The 18298-nt window shown below is 45.0% G+C and overlaps 1 long non-coding RNA gene and 3 other non-coding genes across 4 annotated transcripts; all 4 read right to left on the reverse strand.

Annotated features, from left to right (window-relative positions):
* Positions 1-15058: 15058 nt before the first annotated feature.
* LOC123775947 (uncharacterized) lies at positions 15059-18229 on the reverse strand. Its single transcript, XR_015720891.1, has 5 exons — positions 18070-18229; positions 17619-17728; positions 16127-16179; positions 15570-15644; positions 15059-15300 (listed from the first exon to the last, which is right to left on the reverse strand). It is a non-coding gene; the product is annotated as an uncharacterized LOC123775947 (long non-coding RNA).
* On the reverse strand, positions 15808-15899 carry LOC123775952 (small nucleolar SNORD12/SNORD106). Its single transcript, XR_006775208.1, has one exon. It is a non-coding gene; the product is annotated as a small nucleolar SNORD12/SNORD106 (small nucleolar RNA).
* On the reverse strand, positions 16254-16344 carry LOC123775954 (small nucleolar SNORD12/SNORD106). The gene has a single exon (XR_006775209.1). It is a non-coding gene; the product is annotated as a small nucleolar SNORD12/SNORD106 (small nucleolar RNA).
* On the reverse strand, positions 17805-17895 carry LOC123775951 (small nucleolar SNORD12/SNORD106). Its single transcript, XR_006775207.1, has one exon. It is a non-coding gene; the product is annotated as a small nucleolar SNORD12/SNORD106 (small nucleolar RNA).
* Positions 18230-18298: the final 69 nt, after the last annotated feature.

An 18298-nucleotide genomic window follows, 5' to 3' on the forward strand; every position in this document is an offset into this window, starting at 1 on the left:
CTCAGGAGGCCTCTCACTTGCCCCCAGATGAACCAGGTCGTGCTGCCAAACAAAGTCATCTCCTGGGTTTGAGCCAAGGGTTTCTAGGGGCCAATTCCCAACCAGAGACAATGAAAAATGTGCTCTCAGAACAGGGCCTTTATTTATACCTTATATCTATATTCCGGACTGGGGCCTAGACAGGATGATTGCCCAGGAAGATAATGGAGTCATTAATCTCTACCCAAGACTGGGCTCCCCCTGCCAACTTCCCATCTGGATGACCAACTGGCAGCCCTGTATCAGTTTCCACAGTGCCTGTGGGGCAGAGGACAGGGCACCTCTGGCTGCTGCACTTGGCTTCTCCAGAGGGAGAGCTTCCTGGGTAACTTTAGGACAAGCAAGCTGAGCCCAGGCTAGGGTTCTCAGCCCTGACTTGGCTAGGTCCAGAGCTCAGGCAAACATGGACCTCTTGGCATGTGATGGGGGTGGAAACAGCTGTCTGAGCTTGTGTTTGTGTGGTTGCCCATGTGTGCCCTTCTATTCTTCCTAACTTTACACTAAATATTGGTTCCTTTAACATCACAAGAATTCCCCACCCCACAAGTAATCCGTCTCTCCTACCAACTTTTTTCCTCCTCCATAACCAGCACCAAGATGTTCAATGGAAATGCCCCCCTTCTCTGTTCCCAAATCAAGAAGGTAATTTTTTTTGAAGTTTTTACTTATTTTTAGTACTCTCTACACCCAATGTGGGGCTCGAACTCATGGCCCTGAGATCAAGAGTTGTACACTCTTCTGACTGAGCCAGCTGGGCGCCCCAAAAGGTAAATTTTGATTCAACTTGGCTCTCACTACCCAGAGCATGGTCCAACATCTCACTACCCAGAGCATGGTCCAACATCACCTGGGAGCTTATTGGAAACGCAGAGTCTCAGGGCCCATCCCAGATGTACTGAGCCAGAATCCTCCTTTTCACAAACCCTCTGGTGATTTGATCACATTAGTTCACAACCCTGACTGGACATTAGAAGCGCCTGAAGACTTTTTTCATAACTCTGATACCTGGGATCTTCTGCTGAGATTTTGATTCAATTGATCTGGAATACGACCTGGACATTGGTATTTCTTTTACAGTATAGCATACGTTTAGTAAAATGCACTAATTTTAAATGAATAGCTTGGCGTTTTTTACACACGTGTACACCCACATAGCCACCACTCAGGTGATGGCATAGAACATTTCCCAAAGCTCCCCCAAAAGTTCCATATGGTCCCTTTGAGGTAGGACTGAGGGTTTTTTTCAGGACATGGGGCTCTCAGTACTAAACCCTAAAGTGAGGGGGACAGGGAGGCAGGGACCAGGACCAGTCTATACCCCAGCCCACCTCCAGAGGGAACCATTCTCCTGATTCCTATCGAGCAGATAATTTTAAGCGTTCCCCCAGGTGACTTTAATGTGCAGTTAGGGCTGACCCAGTGTCCATCAGAATCACCTGGAGGCCCCGTGAAAACGTTGCTGCCCCTCACCCCTACTTGCTAATTCGGTAGGTCTGGGGTGGAGCCTCTTATTTGCATTTCTAACAAGTTTTCCAGGTGATCCGGATACTGCTGCTCCAGGTACCTTCATTTGAGGACTACAGGTCTAAGCCAATCACAGGACCTCTCCCCTTGCCAATGGCAGGTTTAGGCTTGGACGCGTGATGCACTTCTGGCCAAGGGGCACGAGGAGAAGACCTCCTGGCGCTTCCCGGACAGCGTTCAGGTAGGCTATTAAAATGGTATCCTTGGCTTGTGCAAATCAGCAGCCCTGGGGTGGGAGTGGGAGGCTCCTAGGACAGATTTTCTCACTGATAGAGAGATGCATGGGAGAGGTTGCTGTCCTCTTCCTTTGAAAGTCCAGTCGCGCATGGGCATGGCCCCTGGAGCTGTCTAGTGTACCTGAGGCAACAAGCCTGGGAACTAAACCCAAACTGCCCAGGGTAGCGGAGAGAAAAGCGGGAGAGAGCCTGAGTCCTTGAAGAGGTTGTCGAACTGCTGGATCAACGAACCCTAACTACCTTCTCGGGAATGTCTTTCCTTCTGGTTTAAATCACATACAGTTGGGTTTTCTCCTATTTGTGTTCAAAAGCATGGAATGCCCGGCTCTTCAGATTGTGGTCCAAGAACCAGCAGCATTGGTAACCCCGGGGAGCTCCCTAGTGTCAAATGATAAACTAAAACAATCTAGTAACAAGCCTGATGTCCGTTATCCAAGGGGAAACAAGACAAGCAGTGGAACACTGTTGCCGAAGGATTTGGGACAAGAGTATTATAGAGCTTAAAAGAGGCAAAGGCAACTTGAAATGACAGGCTGGGCTAGGAGGTCCCATTTGCAGGGTATGGTAAGCTAGCTAAAGCGGAGCGGGAGGACTGTGGCTGGTGTGTGTTACGTTTCCTTGACAGGTGTTTCTTCTGAATTCACGCTGACTTAGGGGTTAGACTTGTGACCTGGGCTGGACCACGAGGGCAGCCTCCGTTTTTGTGGGGGGTCCCGATATACAAATTAACTTCGTCTCAAGAAATGCAGAATCTCGGGCACCCGGGCGGCTCATTTGGTTAAGCAGCCGACTCTTGATTTTGGTTCAGGTCATCATCTTAGGGTCGTGAGATTGAGGCCCGTGTGGGGCTCCGGGCTCAGCATGGAGTCTGCTTGTCCTTCTCCTTCTGTTCCTTCTCTCTCTCGCTAATAAATGAATAAATCTTGGAAGGAAGGAAGGGAGGGAGAGAGGGAGGGAGGGAGGGAGGGAGGGAGGGATGCAGAGTCTTAGGCCCCACCATAGACCTACTGAACCAGAATCTGCATTTTAAGGAGAGGCCCACATTAAGGTCCGAGAAGGACTGTTCTAACGATACAGCAGCACATGGGCCTTTGGATTTTCTGGGCCTTTCTGTGGGTCACCTCCCCCAACTGATTGCTGCGTGAAATCATGTTATTGTTAATAAGTATATGAGAAGATGCTATGGCACTTGCCTCCAGCCACGTTTCCTTTGTGTCTCATTGGTTAGAACTGGGTCACATGCCTTAGCTGCCAGTGAGGCTGGGGAGGCGAGGGTCTGGCTTCATCTGCCTGTCTTGTGGGAGACAGGCTCTGCCTGCAAGGACCCAAAGGAGCTGAAAACTTATGTCTACACAAAAACCTGTACAAGGGTGTTTGTAGCAGTTTTATTCGTTAATTGCCGAAACTTGAGAGCAGCCAAGATGTTGCTTCAGTTGATGAATGGATAAACTGCGGTAGACCCATCAGTGGAATATTTTTCACTGCTAAAAAGAAATGAGCTATCAAGTCCTGAAAAGACATGGAGAAACTTTAAATGTATATTACTCAGCCAAAGAAGCCCATCTGAAAAGGTTACTGTATGATATTAACTCATATGTATGTAACATACTGTATGATTCTAATTATATGACATTCTGGAAAAGGTGAAAACATGGACACAATATAAAGATCAGTGGCTGGGTCGTCTGGGTGGCTCAGTCCATTCAGCGTCTGCCTTCAGCTCAGGTCATGATCCCAGGGTCCTGGGATCGAGTTCCACATCAGGCTCCTTGCTCAGCAGGAAGCCTGCTTCTCCCTCTGACTGTCGCTCCCCCCCACCCCTCCCCCTGCTTGTGCTCACTCTCTCTCCCCTTCCTCTCTCCCTCTCTCCCTCTCTCCCTCTCTCCTCCCTCTCTCTCCCTCTCTCCTCCCTCCCTCTCTCCTCCCTCCCTCTCTCCTCCCTCCCTCTCTCTCTTCCTCTCTCTCTTCCTTCCTCTCTCTCTCTCCCTCTCTCTCTCCCTCTCTCTCTCTCTCCCTCTCCCTCCCTCTCTCTCTTCCTTCCTCTCTCTCTCTTCCTTCCTCTCTCTATCCTCCCCCTCTCTCTCTCTCCCTTTCTCTCTGACAAATAAATAAATAAAATCTTAAAAAAAAAAAAAAGATGAGTGTTTGCCAGGGACAGAGTGAGAAGAGTGATGAACAGGCAGAGCACAGAGAATCTTTAGTGAAAATTCTCTCTCTGTATGATACAACGATGGATATACAATCGGCCCTTAAACAATGCAGGGGTTAGGGGCACTGACCCCCTGCACAGTCGTAAACCTGTGTATAACTTTTGACTCCCCCAAAACTTAACTACTAATAGCCTATGTTAACCAGAAGCCTTACCAGTAAAAAACTTGATTGACACATACTGTGTATGTTATATGTATTATATACTGGAGTCTTACAATAAAGTAAGCTGGTGAAAAGAAAATGTTATTAGATAGAAAATCATAAGGGGGGACCCCCTGGCTGGCTCAGTCAGTGATGCATGCTACTCTTGATCTCAGGGTTGTAAGTTTGAGCGCCATATTGGGTAAAGAGATCACTTAAAAATAAATTTAAAAAAAAATCAGAGAAAATACAGTTACAGTACCATACTGTAAAAAATTCATGTAGAGAGGACTCACCCAGTTCAAACCCATGTTGTTCAAGGGTCAACTGTATGTCATTATATTTTTGTACAAACCCATAGAGAGTATAGCAATGAGAGAGAATTCTAGGGTAAACTACAGACTTTGGGTGATTATGATATGTCCATGGATGTTCAGCCTTGATTAAAAAAAAAAAAAGTACCATTCTGGTGAGTGAAGGTGATAATGGGAGAGGCTGTGCATGAGAGGGGGCAGAGGGCAAATAGGATATCTCTGTATTTTCCTTTCAATTTTGTTGTAAACCTAAAACTCCTCTAAAATATTATCTTTTTTTAAAATAGCCCCCCCCAGAATACATATATATATAAACATATAAAAGATCTAGAAAGATATACAATAAGGTTTGACAGTGGAGTTTCTGAGTTATGTAATAGGGTCTTACTAATTTTTGTTCCATGTTTCTGACTTTCTACAATGTACTTCTGCTTTGGTAATAATGAAAGGTTTTTTTTAAACTTTTTATTTTGAAATAATTGTAGACTCACAGGAAGCAGCAAATTAGCCCATGGACTATCATGTACCCTTCATCTAACTTCTGCAAGAGTGCCATTCTGTGTAACTGCAGTGCAATATGAAAACCAGGGAATAGACTTGGGTGCAATGTATTTACCTAGACCACAGACCTCATTCTGTTGTCACCATGTTTTTAACACATTTATTTGTGTACACACACACACACATAATTCTATGCATTTTTATTCCATAGCAAATAGATTCATATATTCACGTAAATACCGCAAACAAGATACAAAGGAATTCCCTTGTGGTAACTACCTAGGATTACATTCCTCTTCCCTGTCCCTATAACCCAGACAACTGCTAGTCCGTTCTCCACCTCTCTAGTTTGGTCATTTCAAGAATGTAATATAAATGATCATACACATGCAACCTTTTGAAATTGGCTTTTTTCAATAAACATTAGGCCTTTGAGATCGATCTAGGTTGTTGCATGTTATCGCAGTTCATTCTCCATAATAAAAAGTTATTTTTAGTAAGAATATATTTGAGTAGATATCCTACCAGAATTTTAATATACATTTTTATTACGTTTTAAAATTCCAGTATAGTTAACATACAGTGTTAAATTAGATTCATGTGTACAATATAGTAATTCACCAATTCTTTTTTCTCTTTAAGTAGGCTCCACACCCAACATGGGGCTTGAACTCATGACCCTGAGATCAAGAGTCATACGCTCCACTGACTGAGCCAGCCAGGTGCCCTAAATTATCATTCTGTTATTTTTAAGTAATCTCTACACCTGGTCTGGGGCTTGAACTCACAACCCTGAAATCAAGAGTTACATGCTCCAGTGACTGAGCCAGCCAGGAGCCCCTGATTCAACAATTCTATACAATACTTAGTGCTCATCGTGATAAGTATAATCTATAATCGCCATCACCTATTTTGCCCATCCCCCTCCTCATCTCCCCTTTGGGAACCATCAGTTTGTTCACTATGGTTAAGTCTGTTTCTTGGTTTGTCTCTTTTTTTTTTTTTCCTTTGCTCATTTGTTTCTTAAATTCCACATATGAGTGAAATCATATGGTATCTGTCTTTCTGTGACTGACTTATTTTGCTTAGCGTAATACTCTCTAGCTCCATCTATGTTTTTGCAAATGGCAAGATTTCATTCTTTTTTATGGCTGAATAATATTCTATTGTGTATATATACCACATCTTCTTTATCCATTCATCTATCAAGGGACACTTGGGCTGCTTCCATAATCTGGGTATTGTAAATAAAGCTGCAATAAAACACTAATTCCTTTGAATTAGTGTTTTTTGGTTTTTTTGGGTTTTTTTTTTTTTTTGTTTTTGTTTTTGTTTTTGTTTTTGTTTTTGTTTTGTAATTGGGGCGTAAATACCCAGTAGTATGATTACTGAATCCTAGGGTAGTTCCATTTTTAACTTTCTGGGGAAACTCCATACTGTTTTCCACAGTGGCTGCACCAGTTTGCATTTCCACCAACAGTGCAAGAGGGTTGTCCTTTCTCCACATCCTTGCCAACACCTGTTGTTTCTTGTGTTGTTGATTTTAGCCGTTCTGACAGGTGTGAAGTGCTATCTCATTGTAGTTTTGATTTGCATTTCCCTGATGATGAGTGATGTTGAGCATCTTTACATGTGTCTGTTGGCCATCGGGATGTCTTCTTTGGAGCAATGTCTGTTCATGTCTTCTGCCCATTTTTTAATTAGATTATTTGCATTCTGGGTGCTGATTGATACATATATGTTTTGAACCATATCTATATATCTATATCTATATCTCCCTATCTCCACATGTGAGGATAGAGTTTGGAAACCACATGTAGATAAGCTTGGTCTCATCCCCCATGATATTCTAGCCTGAAAAATTAATCAGGGAGTTGGTGACTTGGATATGAACTATTTTAAGGCAATGACTGAGGGATAATTATTCTTCTCATTGCCTCTTTGGCTCAGCTCAATGATTTGCCCCCGAAATGATTCTAATTAAGCACTTGGGGTGGAGGTGCAAGTATTCATAAGGAGCTTGTTCCTAAGAACAAGTCAGGTAAAACAGCATCAGTGTGTGTGTGTGTGTGTGTGTGTGTGTGTGTGTGTGTGTGTGTTGTTAATAGGGTCATTATACTGGCAGGCCCAGAAAATACATTTAACATTCCCTGCAGTTGGGGAAATGCTAGAAATGAGAGCGGATCATGGCCTATGTCAGAAGGCAGACTCTGTGCCTGGCAGGAGCAATCTGAGCGCAGCCCTGGGAGGCCTCTTGCACAGAGGTTATTTTGGGGTCCCTGGGTTCGAATCCCAGTTCTGCCTCTGTACCAGTCCTAGCCTGCTGGAAATAGAACAGTTCCAGCCGACTCTATTCAGAGAATACCACAAGCTTATGCACAGAACATAAGGAAACCACAAGGGCTGGCAAGGAACGCCGGTGCTGGAAATAGAAGGGGGCGCCCCCCACACTTGAAAGTGCCAGGGAAGAAGGAGCCGCTGCCAGAGCCCGGAAGGACGGTCAGGGGAAGAAGCTCCTGGAGAAACGCCCTGCGGGTGAAGCCAGAGGAATGGCTCGCTCAGCCTCAATTGTCATTCGCCCTTCCAATCTACTGCTGAAGCTCCCAGCCCAGGGCTCCAGCCGTCCATGCTCCAGGAGCACTGAGCAAGGTAGATGAGGGTGAGCAGGCAAGGGAAGACATCGGCAGAGCCATTCACTCAGTTTCCTCATCTGTAAAGTCAGAATAATAATATGACCTCCCTTGTAGAGTTGAGGTAAGGAATAAATTATAACATGGCAAGTACCTAGTGCGAAGCCTGGTAGAACATTTCAATGAATGGCAATGACAGATGATGATCGTGACAGTGACAACTTGAGGAGGGAGAAATGGGGCTTAGAGGTCTGCTTGCACTTGACCGAATGGTGGGACAGTGACACGTTTGCAGCAGCCTAGCCCGTGGCACTATGATAAATACCACCACACTCTGTAGATAGCTGCTCTAGCTGTAAAAACATCAGGTCAACCTGGGCAGAGCCAAAAGTGACGTCGGATTTCCAGACTGCCCTTACTGCCACTTTAACATTGGAGAGGGAGGAAAAAAAAAAATCAAAACTCTCATCTTCTAGGACTGCCCCCCACCCCAGCCTTCCCACCTGCAAACAGCGGCCCTGCAGTGCAGATCTGTTTTAGCAAAAGGACCATTTGTTTCGGTGAGCCTGCCAAGTGAGAGGATCCAGATTTCTCCTTTTCTCTCTTTTTAAAAAAGCCACAGATATAAATAAGCCCAAGATGGTCTGTTTCTGCCATGACTAACAGAAAAAGAAAAGACAGTTGCCTTCTAAATAGACATGCAATTAATGAACATTGGGACCTTGGGGGGAAATGTTCAGGGGACCTCCCCAATGGATGGGCACGGGGTCTGCCAATTCCACCATCCAGACGGAAGCCAGTTCAGGAAAAGCCACAGGATGCAATTTGCCCCATGAAATGCAATATCGCCCCTTGGATGAAAAAAATTCCAAGTTGACAGAGAATATGGAAGTTACTCGGAACGTACAAGGTCCATCAAGACTTCCTCTTCAAGAGCAGATGCCATTGTCCCAAACCAGGTGCTCCCACGAATGAGGTTGCCAAATTTAGCAAGCAGAAATACGCAGTGAATGCCCAGTTAACTGTGAAATTCAGATAAACAACAAATAATTTTAACTGTGTCCCGAATATTGCAAGGGATATACTTATGCTAAAAAATTATTTGTGATTTATCTGAGATTCCCAAAGAACTGGATGTCATGTGTTTTATCTGGCTCAGGAATGATGAGACGGGTGCTGAAAAGGATACAGCTCAAATTGCAGAGGTCTCAAACTGGCAGTCTCCAGGCCATCTGAGGCCCACACGGGTGCATTTTCTAAGTCTTCACAGTTTATAAGATTGGAATCTGTTGCTAACAGTTTAAGGATTTCTGGCTTCCTTTAAAACTGGGAAGCTCCAGCCATGCTGGTGAATAGCCACCCTACCATGATAACATCATGGGGACAGAAGGGAACATGGGAAAGTGAAAATCCGATCACTAACCGTGTTAGATTGAAGGGATCATGGGTGAATTTGTTTCTGTTTGGTTTGTTGCTTGGGTCTAGTGGAGGCACCATTAGCAGCCCATATTTCAGGCCTGGGGAACTTGACCTTTCTCAGGCTTCGCTGCTACAGTCAACCCCAGAAGTGCTAGTTGCAAGATCTGAAAAGCTCACCCATCTGCAAGGCCACGACAAGCCATTTTCCCCCTTCCCTGCCCAAGGGTGGAGGCTTTGCGCCCACCAGTTGGAGAAATGTGTGCCCCCAGCGCCCCCTGCAGACACAGGCTGCAGCTGCAAGACCTGGAAGGGACCCCAAGCTCCATCTTCCCTGGCAATTGTGCCACAATGAGGACTGAGGCAGGCAAAATCTAGGAGGAAAAAGGAAAAGAAGAAGATTAAAAGAAACTAAAAAATAAGCATTTGAGAAGCTCTTCCCACGTCCCAAGCAGAGTTATAAGTGTTCCTTTACTCCTCAAAATACCCCAAGAGGTGGATCCTATTAACGTCCTGATTTTTCAGATGAAGGACCTGAGGCTCAGAGATGTGAATCACTTTTTTTTTTTTAATTTAAATTTTAGCTAACATACAGCACAATATTGGTTTCTGGAGTCGAAAGAGATGTGAATCACTTGCTTAAAAAGTTGCATGGTTAATATTGGGCAGAGCTAGGATTCAAACCGAGGGAATCCAATTCCAATTCCATGTTTGTTGTTAATATTTTTTATACTATCATACAATAAGATTGACTTTAGTTTTTCTTTTCTTTTTTTTTTTTGTTTGTTTTTTAAAGATTTTATTTCTTTATTTGACAGAGATAGAGACAGCCAGCGAGAGAGGGAACACAAGCAGGGGGAGTGGGAGAGGAAGAAGCAGGCTCCCAGCAGAGGAGCCTGATGCGGGGCTCGAACCCAGAACACCGGGATCACGCCCTGAGCCGAAGGCAGACGCTTAACCGCTGAGCCACCCAGGCGCCCCGACTTTAGTTTTTCTTTTGGTGTGCAGTCCCACAGACTTTAACAAATGCCTAAATTCATGTAACCATCACCACAATAAGGATACCCCACACTTTCTTGTGCTATTCCTTATATATTCACATCTCCCGCCCATCCTAACTCTCGCAACCACTGATCATCTCCTCCCCATCACTACAGTTTTGCCTTTTTGAGAATGTCCCTTTTTGCCCGGGTGAAGACGGTTGTAATTTATTGAGCACTTAACCCCTGCCAAGTGCTACACTAAGCATTTTGACATATCTCATTTGATCCTCACAGATTCCCAAGAGGAAAGTAATGTTATACCCGTTTTATAGATGGGAGATCCGGAGCTAAGAGCTGGCTGTACGCCAGGAGCCAGGACTAATCCCAGACTCAGAACCACTTATAAAATTGCTCTGTTCCCAGCCAACAAAGAGTGAGGTACGTGGGAGGCAGTACCACCTCCTGGCTGGAATTCTGGAAGATGATCTGTGGATCTCTTATCATTCTCCACAGCTTTCCAGAAACGCTTGTGATTCTACTCATGCAGTTGATGAGGGGTCTGAAGCAAATCTCTTGCAGGACAGGAGAGCATAGAAATTAGGGGCCCAGGATGAAGTTCAAATCCCAGCTGTCACTTCAATGTGTGTGACCTCAAGTAAGTTGCTAAGCCCGAGTCTCAGTTTTCCTGTCTTTAAAATGGGATAGTAAGGGGCATCTGTGTGGCTCAGTTGGTTAAGTGTCTGCCTTTGGCTCAGGTCGTGATCCCAGGGTCCTGGGATTGGGCCCCACACTGGGCTTCCTGCCTGCTCAGAGAGTAGTCTGCTTTTCTCTTTCCCTCTGCAGGTCCCCCTTGTGCTCTCTTGCTTGCCCTCTTCTCTCTCTGTCAAATAAATAAATACATACATACATAAATATTAAAAATGGGATAGTAACAAGCAGAGTTGAGGCATAGATTAAAAGAGATAATAAATAACAGAATATTGCACATGGTAAGCACTCAATGAACGCATTTATTCTTCTTCTTAAAGTTGCCCAACACAGACCTCCTCCCATCTCAATGTGGCAGGAAGATTTGTTTATTCACTAGATATGAATTGTGTCCTTACTATTTGCTAGGCCTTGGGCTAAATGCTTTGCAGACATGAGTTTATTGAACCTTTCGATTCTCTGGAGTAGATATTGTTATGAACCCCATTTCACAGATAAGGAAACTGAGGCTTGAAGAGGTGAAGTTATTTGCCGGTTCCCTCAGCTAGGAGGACAAAAGAAGTAAAGTGAGACTGAAGCTAGGGAGACAGGATGCAGAGTTTGGGCATCCAAGACCTATCATTGGCCCTGGAGTTCAGGGAAGCAGCGACAGCAAAGCCAAGAAACAAGGTGGATGGGAGGACTCTCAGGAGCTTCTTTGGCCCCCGGCTGGCGGGCATTTGGGGCCACTTCTGAACTCAGAAGTATCTTACTGGCAAGGAAGTCCGGCAAAAGCATGGGAACTTTTCATTTCAACTTTTAAGAGCCAGAAATTGAGTCCTTCCTATGTCCACTAGACAACATGTAAGTGATTGGCTGCTATTAAGCCAAAGATTACAAACTCAAGAGCCAGACTGACGGGGTTCGAGTTCTGCCTCTGCCATGATTCCCAGCTGTGTTGACTTTAGGCAGGTTGTTTTACCTCTCTGAGACTGCTGCTTCAACTGTCAAATGAGATTAATAATACAACCTACCTCACAGGGTTGTGGGAAGAATGTTTCATTACCTGTAAAGAACTGCAATTAACTCATAGTAAGGGCTCGATACATGTTAGCCGTTGTTACTCTGATTACTACTGCAGGGGCGGGTCCATAAAAGAGGGAAGTAGGTCACGGAGGGAACTGGAAAGCACGTGACCTGCCAAAAGGGAGGGAAGTTACTCAGCCATAGTCTTTCTTACAAGGCAGGAAAATGAGTCCACTCTGGCCAGACCTTCCAGTTTTCCACTCGAAGCCACACTGACCTCCTTTCTACTCTAAACACAGCATCCAATAGGCATGTTTTTGCCTCAAAGCCTTTGCACTGGCCTGGAATACACCATCCCACTGATACAACCACTCACTCCCTGATCTCAACTGCTCACCTTTACATTTCCAATTCTCTTCCTCTTTCCCGCTATAATGAGTTTTCTCTATTGTATTTACCATTAAATAACATACTATTATTGTTTTATTGTTCCTCCCTTCACTGGCAAGTTAATCTCCCACACTGGCAGTAATTTTTCCCCCCACTATTATATCTAGGTGTCTCAGCACCTAGAACGGAGTCTGGCACACAGTAGGTACTCAATAAATATTTACAGAATGGATTGTGTCCTCATGCTGTCGGTTCATGAGTGATAGTTCAAGGAATCATTTGGTCATTTTTGCCTTATTGAGCACCTACTGTATGCAAGGAATAGCTCTGGAAACTGCAGAGGATGCAGAGAACAGAAAATACTCCTTGTTCTAGCAGAAGACAGTAAGCTGGGAAGGGAAAAGGAGGGGCTTTGGAGTTAAACGGGTCAGAGTTTGTGACCCAGTTGCCTCACACAGACCTGGGGAACCATGCCTCTCTGAGCCTCACTCCCTCATCTGTGCAATTGGGATAAGAATCCTGTTCTCTTCTCCCTGGGCTGTTGTGATGAGTAATGCAGTGTACATGTCAAGGGCCTTTTTTTTTTTTTTTTTAAGATTTAACTTATTTATTCGACAGAGACAGAGACAGCCAGCGAGAGAGGGAACACAAGCAGGGGGAGTGGGAGAGGAAGAAGCAGGCTCATAGCGGAGGAGCCTGATGTGGGGCTCGATCCCAGAACGCCGGGATCACACCCTGAGCCGAAGGCAGACGCTTAACCGCTGTGCCACCCAGGCGCCCCCATGTCAAGTGCCTTAGCACGGTCCAGCCACAAGGTAAGTGTGTGATTCATTCTTTTATTTAACAAATACTGAGTGGCCTACCATATGCCAGGCACTGTGCCCCTTGCTGTGGAGGGGCCATAGACAAAGAAGGGAAAGTTGCTACGTACATGGAGTCCAGGTTTAATGGGGGTGAGGGGGAACCAACAATAAACAAATATACTATATAAATACATATACAATGATATATACAATGTGTGTGTGTGTGTGTGTGTGTGTGTGTGTGTGTCACTTAAGCAGTGACAAGTAATGTGAAAAAAAAATACAAGGTAAGGGAACAGAAAGGGAAGGGAAGGTTATTTTAGATAGGTCCCCGAAAAGGTGACATTTGAATAAATGCACCTGACCGAGACAAGGGAGGAAACCATGCGAAGATCTGAAGAGTCTCAGATTGGTCATTCCAGGCAGAGGGAACAGCAAGTGCAAAGACTCCGAGGGTAGGAGTGATCCTCAAGTGATGGAGGAACAGTTTGGTGGCTGAAAGAGGCTGGAAGAGAAAGGGATAGGTCAGAGATTGAGGAAGAGGCTATAGTGCAGGTCAGGCTCTGGCTTTTACTCTGAGTGAGGTGGGGACATGCTGGAGAGTTCTGAGGACAGTGGCATGATCTTTGGTTTTCAAAATCACTCTAGCTGCATAATAGATCATAGAGGGGAGTGGTAGTACAAAGACCAGTAATCAAAGCTTGGATGATGGTTTGGATCGGCAAAGTGGTAGCGATGGAGGGGCACATTTCAGATGTATTTCGAGGGCAGAACCAACAGGATTTGCTAATTCTTTCACACGTGGAACAAGAGCGAAACCTAAGGGTTAATTCCTAAAATTTTCTGCCTGATCAACTAGACCGAAGCTGTCAATACCTAGGATAGAAGTGACTGCGGGAGAGGCAGCCTTGGTGGGGAAGGGGATAATGAGTTGGTTTTCAAGTTTTGTTTGTTGTTGTTTTTTAAGGATTTTTATTTACTTGACAGAAAGCATGAGCAGGGAGGAGGGGCAGAGGGAGACAGAAGCAGGCTCCCCGCTGAGCAGAGAGCCCCATGTGGGATTCAGTCCCGGAACCCTGAGATTATAACCTGAGCCAAATGCAGACCCTTAACCGACTGAGCCAGCCAAGTGCCCCTAGTTTCTGAAGTTTAAATTGAATGCATGAAGGGGAACACAAGTCTGGAAATGTAGGTTAGGGGCTTCACATTCTTTTGAATGCCCTGATTCAGAAAGGTCAGCGGGCTGATGCAGTATTCCTGTCAAGACCATTATAGAACTTTTTGGATTATGGAGCTCTGGATTTATTGCTGGGTAAATTACTCCCAAAACTCAGTGACTTGAAAAACATTTAATCTTATTTTCTGTAGGTCAGTAATCCAGGTACAGTTTTAATGTGTTGTTTCAGGATCTCTTGAATGCATGAAGGTGCCAGCAGGGATTCCCACCATTGAAATTTGATTGGGGGAAGGATCTGCTTCCAAGAACAGTCCTTGGGAGGGTTCAGTTCCATGCACATGGTTGGCTGGAGTCCCACCTTGCTACGTGGACATTTCCCATTGACGGCTTGCTTCATCAAAGTGAACAAGCCAAGGAATAAAGCAGGTATGAAGGGAACTAGCAAGATAACAAATGAGGAGTCTAATCTCCAGGGACCTACCCTCTTTTGTGGTTTTATATTCATTCGAAGCACTAGGTCCAACACACTCAGGGGGAGGGGGAATCACAGGCGGAGTCAATACCAAGAGATAGTTTAGAAGGCACAATATAAGTGACCCAGTGTGAAATCCCCTTTCTTAGGTTAGACCATCTTAAGACAACATCTACTAAAATTGGGGCAGGGGAGAATGAGAAGAGTTAGATGATGAAACTAGATTGGCCAGGTATCATTAGACCAGTCTAGAATTTTCCATGGTTAAACATTAAAAACATGTAAATCAAGTAGAGCCCTAATCGTTATTTACTAATCTCCCAAATCACCTACAAGGCACAGAACCTGTGCTTTTGTGTCTACCACCATTTAGAAATGCCTGCAGGATGTACAAGTGTGCCATCTGCCCTCCATGTGCTCTCTGCCCCTGGAGTGTGACCCCCGGAGACATGATTGTTACTCATCACCCATGGTTCAGTGTTTATCTCCATTAACCAAACACAAAAGCTTTTGTTTAAAGAATTTTATTTTCTCTCTCCAGATAGGATACAAGTTAAAAGTTTTACGAAGTTTTACAAAGTTTAACCATAATCCTGGATTCTTCAAAATGGGCAAAGGCCTCCAGACAGTCCTCAGGTTACACAAAACCCTTGAGACTGATTCAACCAGAACAATCACCCTTTCTCAGGAAAGCGCAGTGTCAGTTTTTTCCAAGAAGCCTTGTATTCCAGCTCCACAGTTGAGAAATTCCTTAAAAAGAAGATTACAATCAGTATTTAATTCTGATGTAAAAAGATACTTGTTTGGGATGTGGGACACCTCCAGGACCCAGTAGTGCTAATAGGTCAACAGTCCTACTCTTGTTTTAATTCTCCCCTCCTGTTTTATATACCACTTGGGAAGTGGGTTCCCAGGTTACTCCCCAGCAGGCAAACTCAACACCTCTATGGGGGCACATTTGATCACCTTATACAAGGGGACTGACACTTATTAGATAATGCCGTTTGCAGAAACCTCACCTGTTGCAGGACAGACTGAACCAAGCACATCAGGCTGCATCCATCTATTGCCCTGTGGCTCACAGGGCTCCCAACCTATAGGAAGTTAGCAGGTAAAACCAAGGTAAGTGACTCGATTCCTGGGGGAAGAAAACCAAGCTCAAACACCACTTAAAAAAAAAAAAAACAAAACAAAACACTGACACAGAAGATAGTTTGTTAGTGGTAAGCAGAAAACAGGGATAGAGTTATCTCCAGGGCCAATGCATCAGACAAAACACTGGCTAACGGTTGTTAGATCAACATGGTCGATCTGATGGGGAAAAAAGTTATGTCATCAGTTGCAATGGCCAAATATGAGTTATAGCAGAACACAAGGGGGAAAACAGTCCCATATTTAAGATAAAAGTAGGGATGCCTGGCTGGCTCAGAAAAGCATGCGACTTTTCATCTTAGGGATGAGTTCGAGCCCCATGCTGGATGTAGGAATAACTTAAATTAACTTTAAAATAAAAGGAGTTATTATCTCTCCCATTTTCCAGATCCTGTCTATTCAGCCACATGGATACATCACTTACCAACATCTCATTCCTGGTCCAATCGAAGTCTGCTTTCTGCCAACCATCTACCTCTGAGATGAAAAAACAAACATGAGCTCCCATCAGCTAGATGCCCAGGGAGTGGGGGGGCAAAGGAGCTGCTCAAGCTGGCATATCAGACAGAAACTGGCTTAGGAAAGTTAGATCAACATGGTCGATCTGTTGGGGAAAAAAGTTCGGTCATCATATATGCCAGGAGGAAGCTCTCGTTCTTAGAAAAAGCCTGGAACAAGGAGTAAGATTTGGTTGGTCTGCTTCTTTATCTGCAAACTCAATGTTTGAGAGTATCTGTATTCTGTTGTTGGCAATAACAGCTAAGATAAACATCCCTGCCTTCTGAGCTTGTATCTGAGAGGCCAATGTGGCTGGCAAGAATTGTGGGGAAATGGTTGGCTTTGCAGAGGTAAGAAAAGACCACAGGGTTTTGGCTAAGTGTCAGGATGTTACATTTTAATGCAAAATGCCATCACTGAAAATCTGACTTACAGGAACACTCTGGCACAAGTTTTATGGTAAGTCTGTCCTCCAGTAAGTCCTGCCCTTAAGGGGCCATTCCTGGACTCAATCAAATTAAAAGGGTACACAGTTGAGAATTAGTTTGAGTGGCTAGGTCAACCAAAAACACAAATTTAGCTTTCTCTTAGAAAAAAAATACGGGGGGCGCCTAGATGGCTGGGTTGGTAGAGCATGTGACTCGATCTCTAGGTTGTGAGTTTGAGCCCCACATTGGGTGTAGAGAGTCCTTAAAAAAAAAAAAATGTCCTCACTTGTAGAGGCCGCTTTTAGGCAATAAGTTTCAGCAATGGAAACCCGGCTCAATGCAAACAAGCCCTTTAGGCGACCCACCTCAAAATACCCCTAAGCCCTAGATGACCAATGGCTACTTCAGACTGGGCACAGGTACCAAAAACCTAAAATTCCATTCATTCCCATACCTCCTCTCACCTTCCCCCTTAACTACAGCCTCCCGCCACTGCCTCCTGGCAGACAGTCTTTTGCTTTCCTGCCTGCAGCTCCCTTGCAGTATATCCAACAAACATCCCCTCTTGTTCTGCTTCTAGTAAATTTTTTCACCCACCGACCTGCGCTGCCAGCCTCCACCCAGTAAGACCCCCATCCACTGGAACTGTAAGTATGCTCAAGAAAACGGTTCATCAAAAAACACCTCACCTGCGAAGAAATGGGATCCAAAAATATGCTTTCAGGAGCATTCAAGAGACATATAGGAATTAACACCTATTCGCTTTAAAGAGATTTTTCCACTTGGGAAAATTATTTTTCTTAAACCTGTTTCTTCACCGAAGCGTAACAGGTACGTATTTTTAGAACTGTGATAAAATGAAGGGTCCAGCGCACTTATAAGTAAAATTAGTTACGGTTAAATCTTCATTTTCCCCCCAAGTTTGCCTAGCAAACGAAGAGGCACCCAGAGCACGCGTTTCCTACAATAGGCCTGGATACAAATGCTTACGCCAGAGATCAGGAAACGGATGGCCGTAGATATCTACAGAGGGTTCTCTCGGAGGCCCAGCAGCGACCCCCTCCTCCGAGATCCATTCTGTACCCTCTGATCGCGCTGACCTGCGAACCAACAAAGAAAGGGCATCAATCGCCATCTTCTCACGGTCAGCAACAGAACATGGCCGGGCCTCTAGAGGCCGGTGTATCAGAACTAACTGGCAAATATTCAAAGACATCAGCATTGTCGATCTGATGGGGAAAAAAGCGAAGTCATCATTTACACCAGCCAATGACTCCTCAGGTCCGCACACTGGCGCGGACTTTTCCAGTTTTAACTGGTCTCCCCGACGCCTTTAGGCCTTTTAGGGTCAGAGCAGACGGAGCTACAGGCAGGGGCGACAGCAAAGAGGAAAAAGGAGAAAAAGATATCTCGAAGGGAAAACAGCAGTATCTCCACTCACCACACACTGCAGCAAACCCGGGTTCCCGGGCCCGCACGGCAAAGGATAACGCAGAGGCCACCAAATATACAAACGAAAGCGCCGAAGACGAAAAAGAACGAAGACTCCCCCACACCTCTCTTATATAACCAGGGGAACGCTCTCACGCCTGCGCACTGCACCCGAGTCGCTTCCCCTTCCGTCCCGCGGCATGCGGGGCCCTCTGGGAAATGTAGTCTCCGAGCTGCCC

This window comes from Ursus americanus, chromosome 22 (genome assembly GCF_024610735.1).
Source record: "Ursus americanus isolate L20-20 chromosome 22, mUrsAme1.1.p, whole genome shotgun sequence".
In the NCBI taxonomy this organism is placed as follows: domain Eukaryota; kingdom Metazoa; phylum Chordata; class Mammalia; order Carnivora; family Ursidae; genus Ursus; species Ursus americanus.